We start from the raw sequence: 19,738 nt of genomic DNA on the forward strand, positions 1-19,738 counted from the left end.
GGATTCCGACTTTAGAGAAGGGAGTGTAGCAAACATACCTTGTTTGAAATTTTCTTAGGATTACTATAAGGATTCACTACTCTTAGCACTTCAATCTATAGAAACTTAAGTAAATCGAACAACTACTATGGAGGTGTTCATAGGTTTAGCCATTATTGGCATTTTGTCAAACATTAAGTGTGCAAATTTTGACTATAAGGTATTTATGGATGAGTCCCTTCACCAGCAACCAATTTCAAACAACAATCTACCCAAAATAGCTCAATATCCTCCATATCACCTTCATTGATACATTCATACCCAACGACACACCCATAAATCAAGAACCGCAACCCACATTCTCCCTACACACCCCCAAATTCGAAATAGAGGGCTAGGCTTTTGATCACCATCCCATAAACCCCCAAAATAATAAAATCTTACTCATAATTGCATAGTAGGACATTGCATGTGAACTGGGTAAGGTCTTACCTCTTTAATAGAAGACTTTAGGGCTTTCCTTCATGAATTCTCAAGATTAGAGCAAGAAATTGAGGAGTATAATTTGATAGAGGTTCTCCCTCTCTCTCTCTCTCTCTAAATTGACATCCTCACTCTAAACCAACAAGTTATATATTATAAAATCAACCCTAAGGCCTTATATCAAAATAGAGTCGGATTAGACAGTTTCCAAAAATAACCACCCGATGTCAATTATGTGGTGCAATTCTATGGTAGCAGAACAGATTTATGGCCATCAGAATGGTCACAAAATGGTATGTCAATTCTGCGATGCAATTTTGTGGTAGCATAATGGATATGCGGCTAGTAGAATCGCCACAAAAATGGTCTTCAAATTTGAGTTGCTTCTGTTTCATTCCATGGTCAGCGGAACAGATCCGTGATAGCATAATGGACCACAGAATCACTGTTTTCTGCAAATTCTTCTACCAACTCCATAATGCATTGCACAATTCAAATATTCGTACTATGGCATATTAGCTTACTTTGGCACCATAAAAACTTATATCCATGCAAAACTTTTACGGGGCCTTACATAATGTCAAACAAAGCTATAGAAATCAATTCCAAATAATATGTTCCTTGAAAAATCGATAAAAGTCAACTTGGGCCCACACGGTCAAAACCCGAGTCAAGGTACATGTTTATGGTAAGAGGTTGTATGTAAGATAATTTTGGTAAAGAGGCTCCACAAATAATGCGTCTCATTCAAAAAGCAGGTACATGAAATGTTTGGTGAGTAAATGTCGTGTCAAGATCATGTTTATGCTGGATCTATAATATATATACGCATATACGACAAGGAAAATTATGTGGTTCTCATAATGAGGTACTAATGAGTGACTTAATTGGTGACCTTAGATTTTCGAGGAAGTTCCTTAACTGATACCCCTCAACTCCACATCCATAACATACATTGGTACTATAGCGCCATACCCCTGAATGACACCTCCTACACTTCTCGCAACGAGTATGAGGTTCGCTAAGCTGGCTCACCCCACTGACCTGATATTTAATTTTTTTGCATACACCATAACCATCCCCTTTATCCTTCCTCCAAGCCCCCATGGTGAGAGCAACAATCTCTATACCGGCTTGTTGTGTGGTCTTTTGGAATTACCCATGCCTGCCACCCCTAAAACGCTCTTGGGTGCCAAATGTTCCCTCCCGCATGTCGGGAAGACCGGGTTTGGTGTACCCAGCCTGAGTCATTTTTTCTTCTTGTGCCCCCTCACTATACAACCATAACATATTTCAACATACACCCAAGTGGCGCTTCTTACAAATCAAAAATTTTGGCTTGTTGGTACAAACAACCCTCTTGCGTTTCCTAGGTTCTCGCGACACATGATTCGGTGGCGTGGTGACACTAAGGGTAATAATGGCATTTCCCCGAGCAACTAGCATTTGGTTATGTACAGTGGGAGTGTGTTTATAGTTAGGTAGCTGGTTATATGTGTCATAGATGAGTCACTTGAGAGGATTTGTGTTCGATGCATTGGGTCTTACAAGGTTGTAGTAGATCCCGAGTAATTTGTGTAATCTGTGTAATTTGAAGGACATGAAGGGAAAGGATTCGGGATGTTGCTTTTCGGTATTTGAGTAGATGCTAGCCAGGGATCAACAATCCAAAATAAGAGATTTGAGACTTATTTGGGTTTCCACATGTGGAAGTTAGAAAGGAGTCACATTGGCCTTTTTGCAGACTATTTACCTGTTTTGGAATGGTTAGAGGGGGGAGAGGGGGCAATTGGTAGGCCTAATGAGAATATGTATTCTATACTGGATTTGATTTGCTTACTTAGCGCAACATTTACTATGGGTGTGTCATCGAGTAAAGTTAGTCTTATTCATGTCCTGGTCTATTTTATGTGTTACTCTCTTATGTTATAATGGATTGTGAGACTACTTGATTATTCACACGTATGTTGTTATTTTATTTAGGCCTCGTGGCGACATATGTGCGAGATGACTATGAAATATTGATTTGCTTATTGCTCCTTAGTAGTGCTTACCTTTTTCGTGGTGTATTATGTTTATTAATCTCCCTATAGTTGTATTTATGCACTCTACCGTGCTTGATGTTGATGCACATATGTTAAATGAGTATGAAAATTACTGCTCCATGGGTACTCCTATATGGATTGATATGATTGGATCGGATTGTGTGTCGTAGTGGTAGTATGTGAGATTGGGCTGCACACTATAACGGTATTATGTTGGATATAGTTCTTTGTGCGTAATTGATATATGGTGCTTCTCCTTTGTGTAAATGGTTAGTAAGGTTATGTTTTGTTTGCTTTGTTTGTTAAATCTTTTTAATAGTTTTGTTATTTTGTCCTCTAGCTATTATTTGTCATACTCAAGGTATTGCTTGTTTAGTGCACAGAGTGTGTCATATGAGGTTCCATGTGGCATCTGTTGTGGCTTGTTAGTCGAGTAACTTGTACTAGGTGAGACAAGGTTATTGGACCTGGAATTAGCGCGATCGAATTTGGATAATGCGTGTTTGGGAGAAAAATGTCGTAAGGCAACTCTGAATCTGGCATTTGCCCTTGTCGAACGAGAGAGCTCCATGACTTATAGATATATTACGAGTTTCTACAGGCTTCTTTTATCATTAGCAGTGTTGTGAAGGATTGAAATGAGGATCTATTTGAGTTTGGGCATTTGACCGGTACTGGGTCTTGCAACGGGCTATGTTAGGACTATGAAGTGTGGCTAGAGAAAGGGATCATGTGAGTTATATCATGTGGTTGTATTTTGGTTGTTCATCTGTTACTTGATAGTAGTTGTTGAGGTTGATACAGTAAAGGTACTTGTGAGGATCTGGTTTCAAAAAGAAGTTATGGATATTGAAGTTGAGTTTAAAGGCTTACAAACAGAGGTCGAGAGAGAATATCTTTAGTCGAGATGTGATAGTAGATTGGTATGCATGGGTGACATAGGATCACTCACAGGAATGTGTATGATGGGGTTGTTTAGCTATTTGACTGTTTTGGAAAGATTCATTGCATGTTTGAGGATGAATGTATGTTTAACTGGGGGAGAATGTGACGGCCTGATCGGTCGTTTTGAGTTCTAACTTTCTATTTCCTGATTTGAAGCCTTGAAAGCCTTGATTTGATATTTTATGACTTGTGTACATAGTTCATTTCGATTTTCTGAAAGTTTAGATGTGTTTTGTTAGGGAAAATCAATTCTAGAGCTTTAATGTTGTTAGAGTTTATCACGGTCAACATTCTTGGTAAACAACCTCGAATTGGTGTCTTAGCGATTTTCATAAGTTAGTATGATAATTTTGGCCATTTACATATATTTGGTATGGGTTACGGGTGACCCTAGGCCATTTTGGCTCTTATAGCATAATGTTGAAAATTGGAGTTATGAATATTTGAATTCTTGAGTCTTGATGCCTGATTCTTGATTTATGATATCAGTTTGATGCTTTGAGAATACGAGCAAGTTCTTGTAAGGTTATTATACTTGTTTAGATGTTTGGGATGGGGACCGAGGGGCTCGAGTGATTTTCGAATTGGTTTAGGGCTATTTTTTGAGCTAGGGAAGAGTTTCAAGAAACAATAATAGACGTTTCTGATTCAGGTGTCCACCATGGATTTCACTTTGTACATCTCATATGCCACATATCACCTTGAGCTTTCAAATAAAATGTAGTCTTGCAAAATTAATGCATATAATCTTCCAATAATGTAAGTTTAATGAGAACATGATTGTCTACACTTAAACCCATCGAACAAGGGCCCTTAAGCTGACACTGGAGTGGTATTACTTTGCATAGTTCATGAATAATTGGCTTGCCATATAAGAATATTCCTAGAAAAACATATTGAAATTGTTGTTCGATGATAGAACATTGTACTTCTGGCTTCTTCCACCTCACAACTGGTACACCATGTAGATACTTAATCGGTTTGATAGAAATGACGGGTAGGGTTTTGTAACAACCAAGCTAGTCATTTTGAGTATTATAGCTTAGTTCCCCTATTTATTACTTATTCTGTACTCAATTGTTGTTATGTGACTTGCCGGGGTGGTTGGTTTGGTTCCGGGATGTTTCAGAATGAATTGGGATACTTAGTACCAAGGTTGGAAGCCTGAGTTGAAAGAGTTGTCCGGATGTTGACTTATGTGTAAATGACTCCAGAATGGAGTTTGGAAGGTTCTGATAGCTCTGTATGGTAATTTTGGACTTAGGAGTGTGTCTGGATAATGATTTGGATGTTAGTAGATGATTTTGGCTTGAATTGTCGAAAGTTGGAAAAGTTGAGGTTTGGAGAGTTGAGAAATTTGATCGAGAGTTGACTTTATGGTTACCGTGCTCAAATTTTTGTTTTTGAAGTTAGAATAGGTCTGTTGTGTCATTTATGACTTGTGAGAAAAATTTGAGGTCAATCGGAGCTGGTTTGGTATGTTTCGGGATTAGTTTGGGAAGTTAGAAGTTCATAAGTTCATTAGGCATGAATCAATGTGCGATTCTTGATTTTAGTGTTGTTTGATGTGATTTGAGGCTTCGAGCGTGTTTGCATGATGTTTAGGACTTTCTAATATGTTTGGTTGAGGTATGCATGTGCTTCTGGTTTCCTTATACGTGATCACGAGTGAAAGTCTGCGATCGCGAAGAGTTGTTTGGGTGACTGTGGAATCTGTTGTACGCGTTCGCGAGAATGGGTCTGCAATCGCAAAGTTTGGGGAGTCAATGTTAAGTGAACGTGTGTGCTGGGTTGCGTCCGCGAAGAAGGAATGAGGAGGTTGGGAAATCCACGCGAGTGTTCTTCTCGATCACGTGAAGGAGTCCGCGATCGCGTAAGTTAATGATTCTGTGCATCGCATTCGCGATGATTTGTACGTTGAGAGCAGCACAATATTTGTTCTTCGCGATCGCGAGGGACTTTCTACTATCGGAATGAGGAGCATTGGGCAGAATATAAGATTTCAAAAATGAGAGTTAGAGTATTATTTCATATTTGGACTTTGGGAGCTCGGATTGAGGCAATTCTTGAAGGAATTTTAAAGGAATTGATTGGGGTCGGTGATTCTAAGTAGGATTTGGCTAATATACATGAATCTATCATTGTTTTTATCATTTAATTAGTGTTTTCGGTTGGAAAGTTTAGGAAAAAATGTACAAACTATATAAACTATAATTTGAGGATTTGAAGGTCTAGTTGAGATCGAAATTGAGTAATTTTGTTATGGTTGGACTCATGGTTAAATGGTGTTCGGATTTCTCTTAATTTTGTCACCGGGGTTGACTTTTTGACTTTTGTTAAAGAATATAGCTTTATCATATGGAATTGATTCCTATCGCTTGTGTTGATTGTATTAAGTTGTTTGAGTCTAGATTCAAGTCGTTCGGATGCCGATTCGCTAGGGAAGGGCTTGTTGTAGTAAAGATTTGCACGGTTTGAAGTAAGTAACACTTCTAAACTTGGTTCTAATGGTATGAATCCCAGAAATATGTGTTTTATGGTTGGTGTTTAGGTGACGCACATGCTAGGTGACGGGCGTGTGGGCGTGCACCGCAGTAATTATGACTCGGTTGTTTCCTTGGAAGTGTGTAGTTATCAATTCTTGATATTATTCATGTATTCTCCATGTGTTAGAGGATTTGAGTTGTGATTCATGTTAGAAATCATGTTTAGCTATATGTTGGTACTATTCGGACCCACATAGGTCGTTCTTTGCTATTCAATTATTTGCTTAGATTGCAGTTATGTACTCAGTCTTTGTTACCATTTATCGTTACATCATGTATCATTGTTATGTGTTAATTGACATGGGTGTTGCGAGTCCGAGGGACTAGAGAGATTGATGAGTGAGTGAGGCTGAGGCCTTGATTGTGAGTGATATTGATGGGATCGGGCAGCACGCCACAACATGAATTATTGATTCATGATGGGATTAAGTTGCACGCTGCAGCAGGTATCATTGGTTCATGATGGGATCAGGGTGCGCGCCGCAACATGTTTTATTAGCGCTTGGGCAGGATCCGCCACTACGGAATCTGACATACCAGCAGTGAGCGCAAGTATCGAATAGTGTTGAGTGACTGAGTGTGATGAGTATGAGTTAAGACAGTCGGATTGAGTACTCTAAGAGTGTGAGTACGTGAGATTATCATTGTGATGCATTACATGTGACATGCATAATTGACATGTAGATATAGATATGTAATATTCCTCATATCAGCCATAGTTGGCATATTTTATCCGTGTTGAGCTTAAACTGTTAAACTTGAAAGTATGTCTACATTTTTGTACTGTGTACAAACTGATTATGATTTTTCTCTAAGATATTACTGTCATGCTTCCAGTCATATATGAACTATAAAAATCTGGATTTGGACTGTACCTATCTGAGCTCGTCAATGCTTTCAGCCCAAGGTTAGTCCTGTTACTTATTGAGTACATTGGGTCGGTTGTACTTATGCTATACTCTACACTTCGTGTGCTGATCCAGGTACTTCTAGACACGTGGTTGCTAGCTGTGGAGCTTCATATGCTTCGAGACTATTGAAGTAGTTGCCTTGGCGTCCGCAGACCTTGACTCTCCTTCTTTTCAGTTTATTTGCATTGTTCTATTTTTTTCTAGACAATTGTTTTAGCACTCAGATTGTATTGTCATTTAGATTCTCATATACTTAGTAACACCCGGATTTTGGGAAATTTTGTATTGAGTCGCGATATTTTCTTATCAGTTATTTATGAGATTTTCACTATTATTCTTATTTTGTATGTTTTCAATTTAATGATGTGTGGTTATTTGTGATTGTCGGGTTGCCTAGTATTGCGATAGGCGCCATCACGACACGTTGAGTTTTGGGCCATGACAAGTTGGTATCAGAGCCTAGGTTACATAGGTCTCACGAGTCATGAGCACATTTAGTAGAGTTAGGCGGATTGATACGGAGACGTCTGTACTTATCTTCGAGAGTCTACCGAACTCTTAGGAAAACTTTACTTTCTTGTATTCTTGTCTTACGGATTTGTTGATTCTGGGAACTAAACTTCTGCTATTCTATTCTCTCACAGATGGTGAGGACACGTGCTACCGAATTGGGCGGACGACCACCAATACCACCAGCTAGGGCAATGAGAGGCCGGGGCCGCGGTAGAGAATGAGGTGCAGCTCGTACAGCAGGTAGAGCAGCACCTGTAGACCCACTAGTTTCCCCAGCTCAGGAGCAAATCCAAGATGTGGTTGAGCCGGTGGGACCAGCTCAGGCACCTGATGCGCCCATTGTGATTCTAGGGCTTCTGGCGGCTCTGACCCAGATATTGACTGTATGCACTAGCCTTGCTCGGGAGGTGCTCAGACTCCCGTCGCCCGTACTCCAGAGCAGGTGGTGCATGGACTTCAGACATGGGGGGTACTACCAGCCCAGCCGATTGCAGCTGCTCAGGACGAGGTGGGTCCACCGATGAGTGACGAGGAGAAGAAGAAGCTAGAGCGGTTTGGGAGGCTCAAGCCACCATCATTCAGTGGGGTTGTGTCAGAGGATGCTCATGACTTCTTGGACAGGTGCTAGTGGATTCTTCACATGGTGGGTATTCTGGAGACTAGTAGAGTCTCATTTACTACTTTTCAGCTGTCGGGGGCAGTCTTCAGATGGTGGAAGGCCTATGAGTTGAGCAGGCCAGCCGGTGCTGCACCACTTACGTGGCATAAGTTCTCCATTCTCTCCTTGGATAAGTTTGTCGCACCGACCCGCAGGGAGGAGTTGCATAAGCAGTTTGAGCAGCTACGCCAGGAGGGTATGACCGTGACCTAGTATGAGATGAGATTTTTAGAGTTGGCTCGTCACACGATCTAGATGGTTCCCAAAGAGAGAGAGAGGTTTAGGAGGTTCATTGATGGCCTCAACTATGGATTGCGCTTTGTCATGACTCGAGAGATTGCTTTAGGTACTAGGTGTCACGAGGTGGTTGATATTGCTCGACGGCTAGAGAAGGCCCGTAGTCAGGAGTGTGAAGAGAGGGAGGCAAAGAGGCCTTGTACTATGTTTGGCCGCATATTATCGTCGCTTCGTGAAGGGTTTCCCGTCCATTGTAGCGCCTTTGACGAGGTTGACCCAGAAAGGTGCTCCATTTAGGTGGTTGGATGAGTGTGAGGAGAGCTTTCAGAAGCTCAAGACTTCCTTGACCACAGCTCCAGTTCTAGTTTTTCCTTCAGCATCGGGTTCAAATATACTATATTGTGATGCTTCTCGGATTGGTATTGGGTATGTCTTGATGTAGGAAGGTAGAGTGATTGCTTATGATTCACGCCAGTTGAATCCTCATGAGAAGAACTACCATGTTCATGATTTGGAGTTGGCACCCATCGTTCATTCATTGAATATTTGGAGGTATTACCTATACGGTGTGTCTTGTGAGGTATTTACAGATCATCGGAGCCTACAACACTTGTTCAAGCAAAAGGATCTAAATTTGAGGGAGCGGAGATGGTTAGAGATACTAAAGAACTATGATATTACCCTTTTGTATCATTCGGGGAAGACCAATGGTGTGGCCGATGCCTTGAGTAGAAAGGAGGTGAGTATGGGTAGCCTTGTATTTTTTCTGTTGGTGAGAGACCACTTGCATCAGATGTTCATGCCTTGGCCAATCAGTTTGTGAGGTTAAATGTTCAGAGCCTAGTCGGGTTCTAGCTTGTGTTATTTCTCGGTCTATGATCACATCAGAGAGCATCAGTATGAAGAGCCACATTTTCTTGTCCTTAAGGACACGGTTCAGCACAGTGATGCCAAGGAGGTTTCTATTGGGGATGATGGGGTGTTGCGAATGTAGGGTCGGATTTGTGTGCCCAATGTAGATGGGTTACATGAGTTGATTCTTGAGGAGACCCACAGTTCATGATATTCCATTCCTCCAGTGCCGCGAATATGTATCAGGACTTGAGCCAACACTATTGGTGGAGGAGAATAAAGAAAGACATAGTGGAGTTTGTAGCTCGGTATTTGAATTGTCAGCATGTTAAATATAAGTATCAGAGGTCGGGCAGTTTCCTTTAGAGGCTTGAGATTCCTGAGTGGAAATGGGTGTGTATCACCATGGACTTCGTAGTTGGGCTCCTACAGACTTTAAAGAAGTTTGATGTTATTTGGGTGATTATGGACTGGTTGACTAAGTCTTCGCATTTCATTCCAGTTGGGACTACCTATTATTCGGAGCGGTTGGCTGAGATCTATATCCGCGAGATTGTTCACCTTCATGGTGTGCCGGTGTCCATCATTTGAGATCGGGAACGCAATTCACATTGTAATTTTGGAGAGCAGTGCAGCGAGAGTCAGGCACACGGGTTGGGTTGAGTATAGCATTCCACCCTCAGACGGATGGACAGTTCGAGCGCACCATTCAGTTATTGGAGGATATGTTACACGCTTACGTCACAGATTTTGAGGGTTCTTGGGATCGGTTTCTGCCGCTTATAGAGTTTGCCTACAGCAACACCTACCAATCGAGTATTCAGATGGCTCCGTATGAGGCCTTGTATGGGAGACGGTGTCGGTCTCCAATTGGTTGGTTTGAGTCGGGTGAGGCTAAGCTATTGGGTGCTGACTTGGTCGAGAATGCTTTGGAAAAGGTTAAATTGATTCAAGATTGGCTAAGCACGGGACAATCGAGATAGAAGAGTTATGCAGATCAGAAGGTTCGTGGTGTTGATTACATGGTAGGAGAGAAGGTATTGGTCAGAGTTTCACCCATGAAGGGTGTTATGAGGTTCGGGAAGAAGGGTAAGTTGAGCCCTCGGTATATTAGGCCTTTTGAGGTTCTTGAGAGGATTGGGGAGATGGCTTACAAGATTGCATTGCCTCCTAGTCTATCGAGTGTTCATCTAGTGTTTAATGATTCCATGATCCAGAAGTATTTCGGCGATCCGTCGTATGTTTTGGATTTCTGCATGGTTTAGTTAGATGTGGATTTGACTTATGATATGGAGCCAGTGGCCATTTTAGATAGGCAGGTTCGAAAGTTGAGATCAAAGAATATAGCTTCAGTAAAGGTGCAGTGGAGGGGTCAGCCAGTCGAGAAGGCTACTTGGGAGACTGAGCAGGAGATGCGGAACATATATCCACTCCTATTTGAGACTCCATGTAAGATCCTAGACCTGTTCAAGGATGAACATTTGTTTAAGAGAGGGAGGATGTAACGACCCGACCGGTTGTTCGGAGTATTATAGCCCTGTTCCCACATTTATTGCTTATTTTGTGCTTAATTGTTGTTATGTGACTTGCCGCGATGATTGGTTTAGTTCTAGAGATGTTTCAGAATGAATTGGGATACTTAGTCACAAGGTTGGAATCCTAAGTTGAAAGAGTTAACCGGATGTTGACTTGTGTGCAAATGACTCAGGAATGGAGTTTTGATGGTTCTGATAGCTCCATATGGTAATTTTGGACTTAGGAGTGTGTTTGTATATTGATTTGAATATTCGTAGATGATTTCAGCTTGAATTGGCGAAAGTTGAAAGAGTTGAGGTTTGGAGAGTTGAGAAGTTTGACTGAGACTCCATTGTGTCATTTATGACTTGTGTGCAAAATTTGAAGTCAATCGGAGTTTGTTTGGTATATTTCGGCATTGGTTTTGGAAGTTAGAAGTTCATAAGTTCATTAGGCTTGAATCAATGTGCGATTCATGGTTTTAGTGTTGTTTGATGTGATTTGAGGCTTCGAGCGAGTTCGTATGATATTTTAGGACTTGTTGGTATGTTTGGTTGTGGTCCCGGGGGCCTCGGGTGGATTTCAAAGGGTTAAAGAATTGAAATTTGACTTAGAAGATTTGCTGAAGTTGTTGATGCATGTGCTTCTGGTTTCCTTATACGCGATCGCGAGTGGAAGGCGATAACGAAGGGTTGTTTGGGTGAATGGGGAATTTGTTCTACTCGTTCCCGAGAATGGGTCTGCGTTCGCGAAGCTTGGGGAGTCAGTGATAGGAGAATGCCTGCGTTAGGTTGTGTCAGCGAAGAAGGAAGAAGGAGGCTGAGAAGTCGACGCGACTATTTTTCGTGATCGCGTGAAGAAGTCCGTGATCGCGTATATTGATGATTAAGTGCATCCTATTCATGATGGTTTGTACGCGTTCACGAAGAGTACTTTGAGGGAAGCACAATATTTGTTTTTCGCAATTGCGAGGGACTTTCCGCGATCGCGAAGAGGAGCATCTGGGTAGAATATAAGATTTCAAAAACGAGTTTAGAGTATTATTTCATATTTGGACTTTGGTAGCTGGGATTGAGGCGATTCTTGGAGGGATTTTCAGGGAATTGATTGGGATAAGTGATTCTAACTCGGATTTGGCTAATATACATGAATCTATCATTGGTTTTATCATTTAATTAATATTTTGGGTTGGAAAATTTGGAAAAATTTGTAGAAACTTCATAAACTATAATTTGAGGATTTGAAGATCGAGTTGAGATCGGAATTGAGTAATTTTGCTATGGTTGGACTCGTGGTTGAATGGGTGTTCGTATTTTGTCAGTTTTATTGGATTTTGAGATGTGGGCCCGGAGTTGACTTTTTGACTTTTGTTAAAGAACCTAGCTTTATCATATGGAATTTGTTCCTATAGCTTGTGTTGATTGTATTAAGTTGTTTGTGTCTATATTCGGGTCGTTCGGAGGCCGATTCATGAGGCAAGCGCTTGTTCGAGTAGAGATTTGCACGGTTTGAGGTAAGTAACACTTCTAAACTTGGTTTTGAGGGTATGAATTCTTAAAATACGTGTTATGTGATTGGTGTTGAGGTGATGCACATGCTAGGTGACGGGCGTGTGGGCGTGCACCGTAGTAATTGTGACTCAGTTGTTTCCGTGGAACTGTGTAGTTATCAAATCTTAATATTATTCATGTATTATCCATGTGTTAGAGGATTTGAGATGTGATTCATGTTAGAATGTATGCTGGTACTGTTGGGACCCACAAATATCGCTCTTTGCTGTTGAGTTATTTGCTTAAATTACAATTATGTACTCAGTCGCATTCATCATTTGCATATCATATCTCAGTCTCTATTACCATTTATCGTTACATCATATATCATTGTTTTGGGTTGATTGACATGAGTGTTGTGAGCCTGGGAGACTGGAGAGATTGATGATTGAGTGAGGTTGAGTGCCTGATTATGAGTGATATTGAAAAGATTGGGCAGCATGCCGTAACAAGTCTTATTGAATCACGATCGGATCGGGCTGTAAATTGCAGCAGGTATTATTGATTCATGATGGTATCGGGCGGCATGCCGCAACATGTATCATTGGTTCATGATGGGATCGAGCTGCGCGCCGCAGCAGGTTTTATTAGCGCTTGGGCATGATCCGCCCCTCCGGAGTCTAATATACCAGCAATGAGTGCAAGTACCGAACAATGCTGAGTGACTGAGTGTGATGAGTGTGAGTTGAGACAGTCAGATTGAGTACTCTGAGAGTGTGAGTACGTGATGTTATCATTGTGATGCATTACATGTGACATGCATATTTGACATATAGATATAGAGATGTAATATTCCTCATATCAGTCATACTTGGCATATTTTATTCGTGTTGAGCTTAAACTATTAAACTTGAAAGCATGTCTACATTTTTGTACTATGTACAAACTGATTATGAGTTTTCTCTAAGATATTATTGTCATGCTTCCTGTCACATATGTACTGTAAAAATCTGGATTTGGACTGTACCTATCTGAGCTCGTCATTTCTTTCAGCCCAAGGTTAGTCCTGTTACTTATTGAGTACATTGGGTCGGTTGTACTTATACTACACTCTGCACTTTCTGTGCAGATCCAGGTACTTCTGGACATGGCGATTGCTAGCTGTGGAGCTTCATCTGCTTGGAGACTATTGAGGTAGTTGCCTTGGCGTCCGCAGACCTCGACTCTCCTTCTTTTCACTTTATTTATAATGTTCTATTTTTTTCTAGACAGTTGTTTTTGCAGTCAGACTGTATTGTCATTTAGATGCTCATGTACTCAGTGACACCCGAATTTTGAAAAATTTTATTTTGAGTCGCGATATTTTCTTATCAGCTATTTATATGATTTTCACTGTTAAGCTTGTTTCATATGTTTTCAATTTAAAGATGCATGGTTATTTGTGATTGTCGGTTTGCGTAGTATTACGATAGGTGCCACCACGACATGTTGAGTTATGGGTCGTGACAGGTTTGCGTGAGGGCATTAATTGCTTGAGGTTCCAGTAAATGCGCGTAGCTAGGGATTATATTAGGGTTTGTTGATTGTTTCTAGGCTTGTATAGGAGGGTTAGGAGACTGATCAACCTCAAGAGGAGGCTGGCCAATGGCCATGGGAGAGCTTTCAAAGAAATCACATCTAGCTAAGCTTTCGCATATCTGGTTCTCGCCGACCCGTTAAAAAAATGTCATTTCTTCGTTATATAAGTTCTCTTTTTTTCTTACTTAGCACGTTTCACATATTTAGGCATTCCCGAGGTAGGGGTGTTGTTGATATATAATACTAACATGTGTTTAGATATAGTATTCATTATGGAAGACTTATTTATTCAATTTAATTTTAATGAAGATTCTAATAGATCATACATTTGTATGTTTGTCTGTTTACTTATATGATTTAATATATAGAATTTTAGCTCATACACAAAAATCAAATTATTGGTGTTACATTTTAAAATTTAAGTTCAAAATGTAAAATAGAAATTGGACATGCCATAAATGATGTAGCATAAGATTATATTTAATCTATCTTGATTATGAAAATTTATAATTCCAACTTCTTGTATTAGTATATTTTGTATGCACTGAACGAACCAAGTAGAGATACATGTTTTAGTACTTACTATATAAAATAAATTCTATAGTCCATTAAATATACTTATACTCTTAATCTTGATATAATTATTATGCGCAGATGAATATTATTAGTTAATTTGATTTATTTAAAGGTAAGATTCTTTTGTTGATCAATATCTCTGATAAGCTCGATGAAGGTTATATGCATTTGCAAAATAATACTTCCTCCGTTTCAATTTATGTGAACCTGTTTGACTGGGTACGGAATTTTTAAAAAAATAAAGACTTTTGAAATATTTAGTCCTAAACAAGTCAAAAAGAGGCCTAGAGTATTTGTATGGTTATAAATGCTTCTCATTAAGGGTACAATTATAAGTTTAAGCTAGGTTATTACAAAATTTAGAAAGGGGTCATTTTTTTGGAACGGACCAAAAAGAAAATAGGTTCACATAAAGTGGAACAAGGGGGAGTATTTAGTTGATAAAATTTATGTCCAGATTTAAAGATCGATAATACCCCTTTATGAAAGTTTATAACTTTTAATGTGTAAACCCCGGGCCAGTAAATTTTATACTTGACACATAAAAATAAATTAAGTGAAAGTCTAAAAGAATTGATTAACTAATAAATTAAATTATCAGTAATTTAATTTAATTGATTCATATTTATAATCTTAATACGTGGAGTTAATGAGGTTTTAATGGAAGAATTCAAAATTCAAATGAGGAGTGCAATTACTAACTTTTATTGTCATAATTCGTAATTTATTATTGTAAAAATAATTAGGACACAAATGAATTATTTTCATAAAAAGTATATTTAATTAATTATGTGGTCCTTGTTGTGCCTGAGTTAAATTAGAACTTCGAGATCCTTTTTTGGGTGGAAAAGACACAAAGGGTTTCTCCATCTTTATAGACAAAATGTTTTTCTCTTTGCTACTTGTCCACACAAGTATTTAGTTTGATGATTTCTTGGGTCACGCAGTAGAAGATCATGGAACTGTAGGATCTACGATGCAATACATCACCTATAAATTAAACGATATGAATTGGATTAAGAGTTAAACTCATCCTCACTTTACCTTAAAGTTTTGTCACGACCCCAAATTCGAAGGGCGTGATTGGCACTTAGCTAGCAACTACTTTCCTGGCCAAGAGAACTGTTAATCATCTTTGTCAAGTATCAAACTCAAAAAACAATTGTCAGAGTTTTCCGTAAAATGGGAACATCATAATAATTTCATGTAATTAGCCAACCAGTAGTCCACCCATATATAACATCCACAACCTTAAATAGTAAAAAAAAAATAACGACTTCAAGTGCCCAAAAATAGCCGAGCATCAAAATTCCATCACCAACAAACTAGTCAAGGAGCATCTAATATGAATCCGAATAAAGAAGTCTAGGGACACATCCCAATAATAACAAAAAAAACTAGATAGAGTGAAGGTGCCACTACGGTCTGAATGCACTTGTCTCACTTCAACTGAAACTCTAAACTCCTTCAATGAGATCAAGGATGTCCAGCTATTGTGCTAGTGGGAGGATTGGCACAAAGCAGAAACAATAATCAGCGTGAGCCTATGCCCAACAAGATCCTCGACTCGCCCCTCCGTCATATCCCATGGAGCAAGTCTATGAAAATACTGTACATATTATTAATAGGATATAACATATATCATATCAATAATATATGTAAAAATGCGAAACAACAAATATACATGACATAACTCATAATCAATATCTCATTGTGTCACCCATGAACAGACCGTTCATAAGGTGCACTTACCTATGTTGGACTATGCGTTTCAATAGACCATCCATAACCAATAATAAACTCATGCTATGCCCAACCATTTGTGTGATAAGTGCTAGTAGACCGCTACAGTGACAACCAAACTGTGCGTTACAAGGTGCAGACCACCGCTGGTATGATGTTAGCACTATCTCAACTCAATAAATAAATGCATGAAGCGCGATCAGTGCAATAACAATATCGAATATAAAAGAAAATTCATACTAAAGATTTGAAATACGACAGACAAATCCCCATACCACAACAAGATTCCTACACGGTGTAAATTAGCATGCTATGCTTAATTTTCTCATAAAAGATGTATCCCATGATTTGCAGACCAACTAAAAGAGTACAACACCTCTAAATATAACATAAAAAGCTTATAAAAATAATATACATGTCCTAGTACGCGCTCCCCCCTCAACATAATAGGTATTCAAAAGCATGTATGCAAGCTCTAAATCATTACGTTAGAAAAGAAAGTATTCGAGAAGTTAATGTCTCACTTGTCTTAAAATGGTCAACCTTCACCTCACTTGTCTTAAAATGGTCAACCTTCACCTCACTTGAAGTACCAAAGTCTACCAATATGACCTCCAATAGCTTCAATCTATGCAAAATATCGAATAATATGTCCCAATTAGTCTAGGTACACCATTTTTACAATTTTAGAACAAGTCGAAGACAAGGGTAAATGGTCAAATTCAACCCTCGATCAAACTAGTAAAATCTCGAAGCAAATCAAAAAATCCGATTACCCATAGGATTATGAGTTCAAATCTATGCTCAAGTTTTAATTTTTTTGCTAATTAATGGGTCAAATGTCATTTTTCATTGATTTCAACTTAGAGTTAAACATCCATTTTCTACATCTCAGGCCATGAATTTAGAGGTAAAAACATATATCTATACCCCCAACCGACTCATTATTCAAAAACATATCCAATATATTAAAATTCATAATCCAAAATAGCAAATGCAAAGTAAAAAAGATATATCAATATGTCATGATCCAAAATCTCACCATGATGGCACCTAACCCCCAAGACTAGGTAAGACAATCACACAATGGTAAGAAAATAGTAAAATAAAATATAATATATATGAACTTAACATAAAAGCAGAATAAAGCTCCAAAGAATCTAATACAACGGTACATATGTCAAACTCCCAAAATCAGGTAGTACAGAGTCATGAGCTCTCAACTGAATACATAACGCGTCTCAAAAGTACAATACTATCTGAAAGTAATACAACAATATGAAATAAGTAAAGGGGACTCCAGGGGTCTATGGCGTCCATGCAGCACTATTTGAATTCTCTCTAATAATCAAGCTTACTCATGAGGTCCGCTGCTACCAACACCTGGATCTGCACAAAAATATACAGAAGTATAATATGCGTACGGGACAACATGTACTCAGTAAGTATCAAGACTAACCTCGGTGAAGTAGTATAGGTCGTGTGATACTCACTAATCAAAGAACCTATGCAATATATTAAATAACTGGTAAAAAGAAAATAACAAGATGTAGTACCATCAACTCAACAAAACAAGAGTTATCAGCTCATCACAGGAAAATCAATTTTGACAAAAGAATTATTAATCAATAACATAGGCATAAAGTAGAATGTTATAAGCAATGTGAAATCATATAAAATGCATGCCGAAGCATAAAGAATTTACTTTCATGATCAAGAATGCGACCCTTATGCTCCACTCATCATCAATCAAGAATGTCACCCTTTTTAATGACTCGACCGGTCGTTATGAGTGTTGGCTTTCTGTTCGGTGGTTCGGGTCTATTGTAGCTTCATACAATGTATCATGAATTGCGTGTATTATTGATTTTGATTTTCGGGAAGTTCGAAAATAATTTCAAAGAGTAATTCTCTATTTTGAAAGCTTTAAGTTGAAGAGTTGACCGAGGTTTGACTTTTGTGTAAATGATCTCGGATTCATATTTTGATTATTCCAATATATTCATATAGTGATTTTGGATTTAGGCGCTTATTCGAATTTTGATTTGGAGGTTCCTATGTTGATTTTGCTCTATTTGGCAAAAGTTGACAATTTGAAATTTTAAAAAGTTCATAGGTTTGATCGGAAGCTGACTTTGATATTATCGAGTTCAGATTATTTTTTTGGGAGTTGTAATAGGTTTGGTATGTCATTTGAAACTTTTTTGCAAAATTTGAGGTCATTCCGAGTTGTTTGGACGTGTTTGGCATAAGTTTAGAATTTTAAAGTTTGAAATAGTACATTAAGCTTAAATTGAGGTGTGATTAGCGGTTTTGATATTATTTTGTGCAATTTCATGTCTCGAGTAGGTCCGTGTTGTATTTTGGGACTTGTTGGTATGTTCGGACAGGGTCCTAAGGGGCTTGGGTGTGTATCGAGGAGGTTTTGGACCATTTACCCCTTTTTGTTGATCACTGGTTTCTCTAATTTTTCTAGTGCTGAGAGTGTTCTTCGCGATTGCGTAAAGAGGGATACGATAGCGAAGTGTTCTGAGTGCTGGCTAAATGTTCTTTTTTGCGTTCGCGGCACTGGAGTCGCGTTTGCGGTCGTTGAGGCTTTAAGCCTTCACGGTCATGTACGGAACCTCGCGTTCGCGTAGTGTTGAGTTAGGCTGGAAAATCCAGGTTTGTTGACCTTCGCATTCGCGTGATGAAACTGTGTTCGCATAGTTTTGTGAAGCCATGCACCGCGATCGCGTTCCTGGGGCCATGTTCTCATAGGAGTCAACGAGGCAACTGAAGTTTTCTGCTTTGCGATCTTGAAGCTAGTCCCACGATCGCAAAGGATTACCTGGGAAGTGCATATAAGTTGTTATTTTTGGATTTGGACTCATTTTACCGTATTTTGAGATTGGGAGATCGGATTGAGGCTATTTTCACCCACTTGGATTGGTTAAATATTCTTGACTCGGTTTTGATTATTATTCATGAATCTATCTTGGAATTTGGCATTTGATTTGTGAATCTAAAAGAGAAATTGAGGGTTTTTGATAAAACTTTTCTAAAGTAAAACATTGAAATTTGAACATCGATTCAGAGTCAAATTTGGATGAAACTTGTATAGTTGGGATCATATTCGAATAGGTTGTTAGAATTTGTGAGTTTTGCCGGGTTCTGGAGTGCGGGCTCGGGTTGACGTTTTAGTTGACTTTGAGTATTTGATTAAAGATTCGACCTTTATAGTTTGAATTTGATTCCTATGACATTACTTGATGTTATTAAGTTGTTTTCGACTAGATTCGAGCTATTCGGAGGTCTATTCGCACAGGAAGGTGTTTCTAGAGTATTATTTTGGCATGTTTGAGGTAAGTGTCTTGCCTAGCTTTGATTGTGGGAATTTTTTATACTAGTTGACATTATATGCTACATGCGGGAGTGATATACATATGAGGTGACGAGCATATATATATGTGCCATGGGTATTCATACTCGGGGTAAATTCTAGCTTACTCTATTCCTTGTTTGGTTATGTGTAATACTTGATTCTATGTATTATTTGATTAATTGACTACGTGAGAACAATAAACCATGCTAGAGAAATGTTGATTCTATTGGTACCGTATTTTGAACATGTTGAGCAAATCATGAAACTTACGCTTTACTTGCCTAAGAGGTAGATACTCGTATG

Source organism: Nicotiana tomentosiformis, chromosome 4, assembly GCF_000390325.3.
Source record: "Nicotiana tomentosiformis chromosome 4, ASM39032v3, whole genome shotgun sequence".
Taxonomy (NCBI): domain Eukaryota; kingdom Viridiplantae; phylum Streptophyta; class Magnoliopsida; order Solanales; family Solanaceae; genus Nicotiana; species Nicotiana tomentosiformis.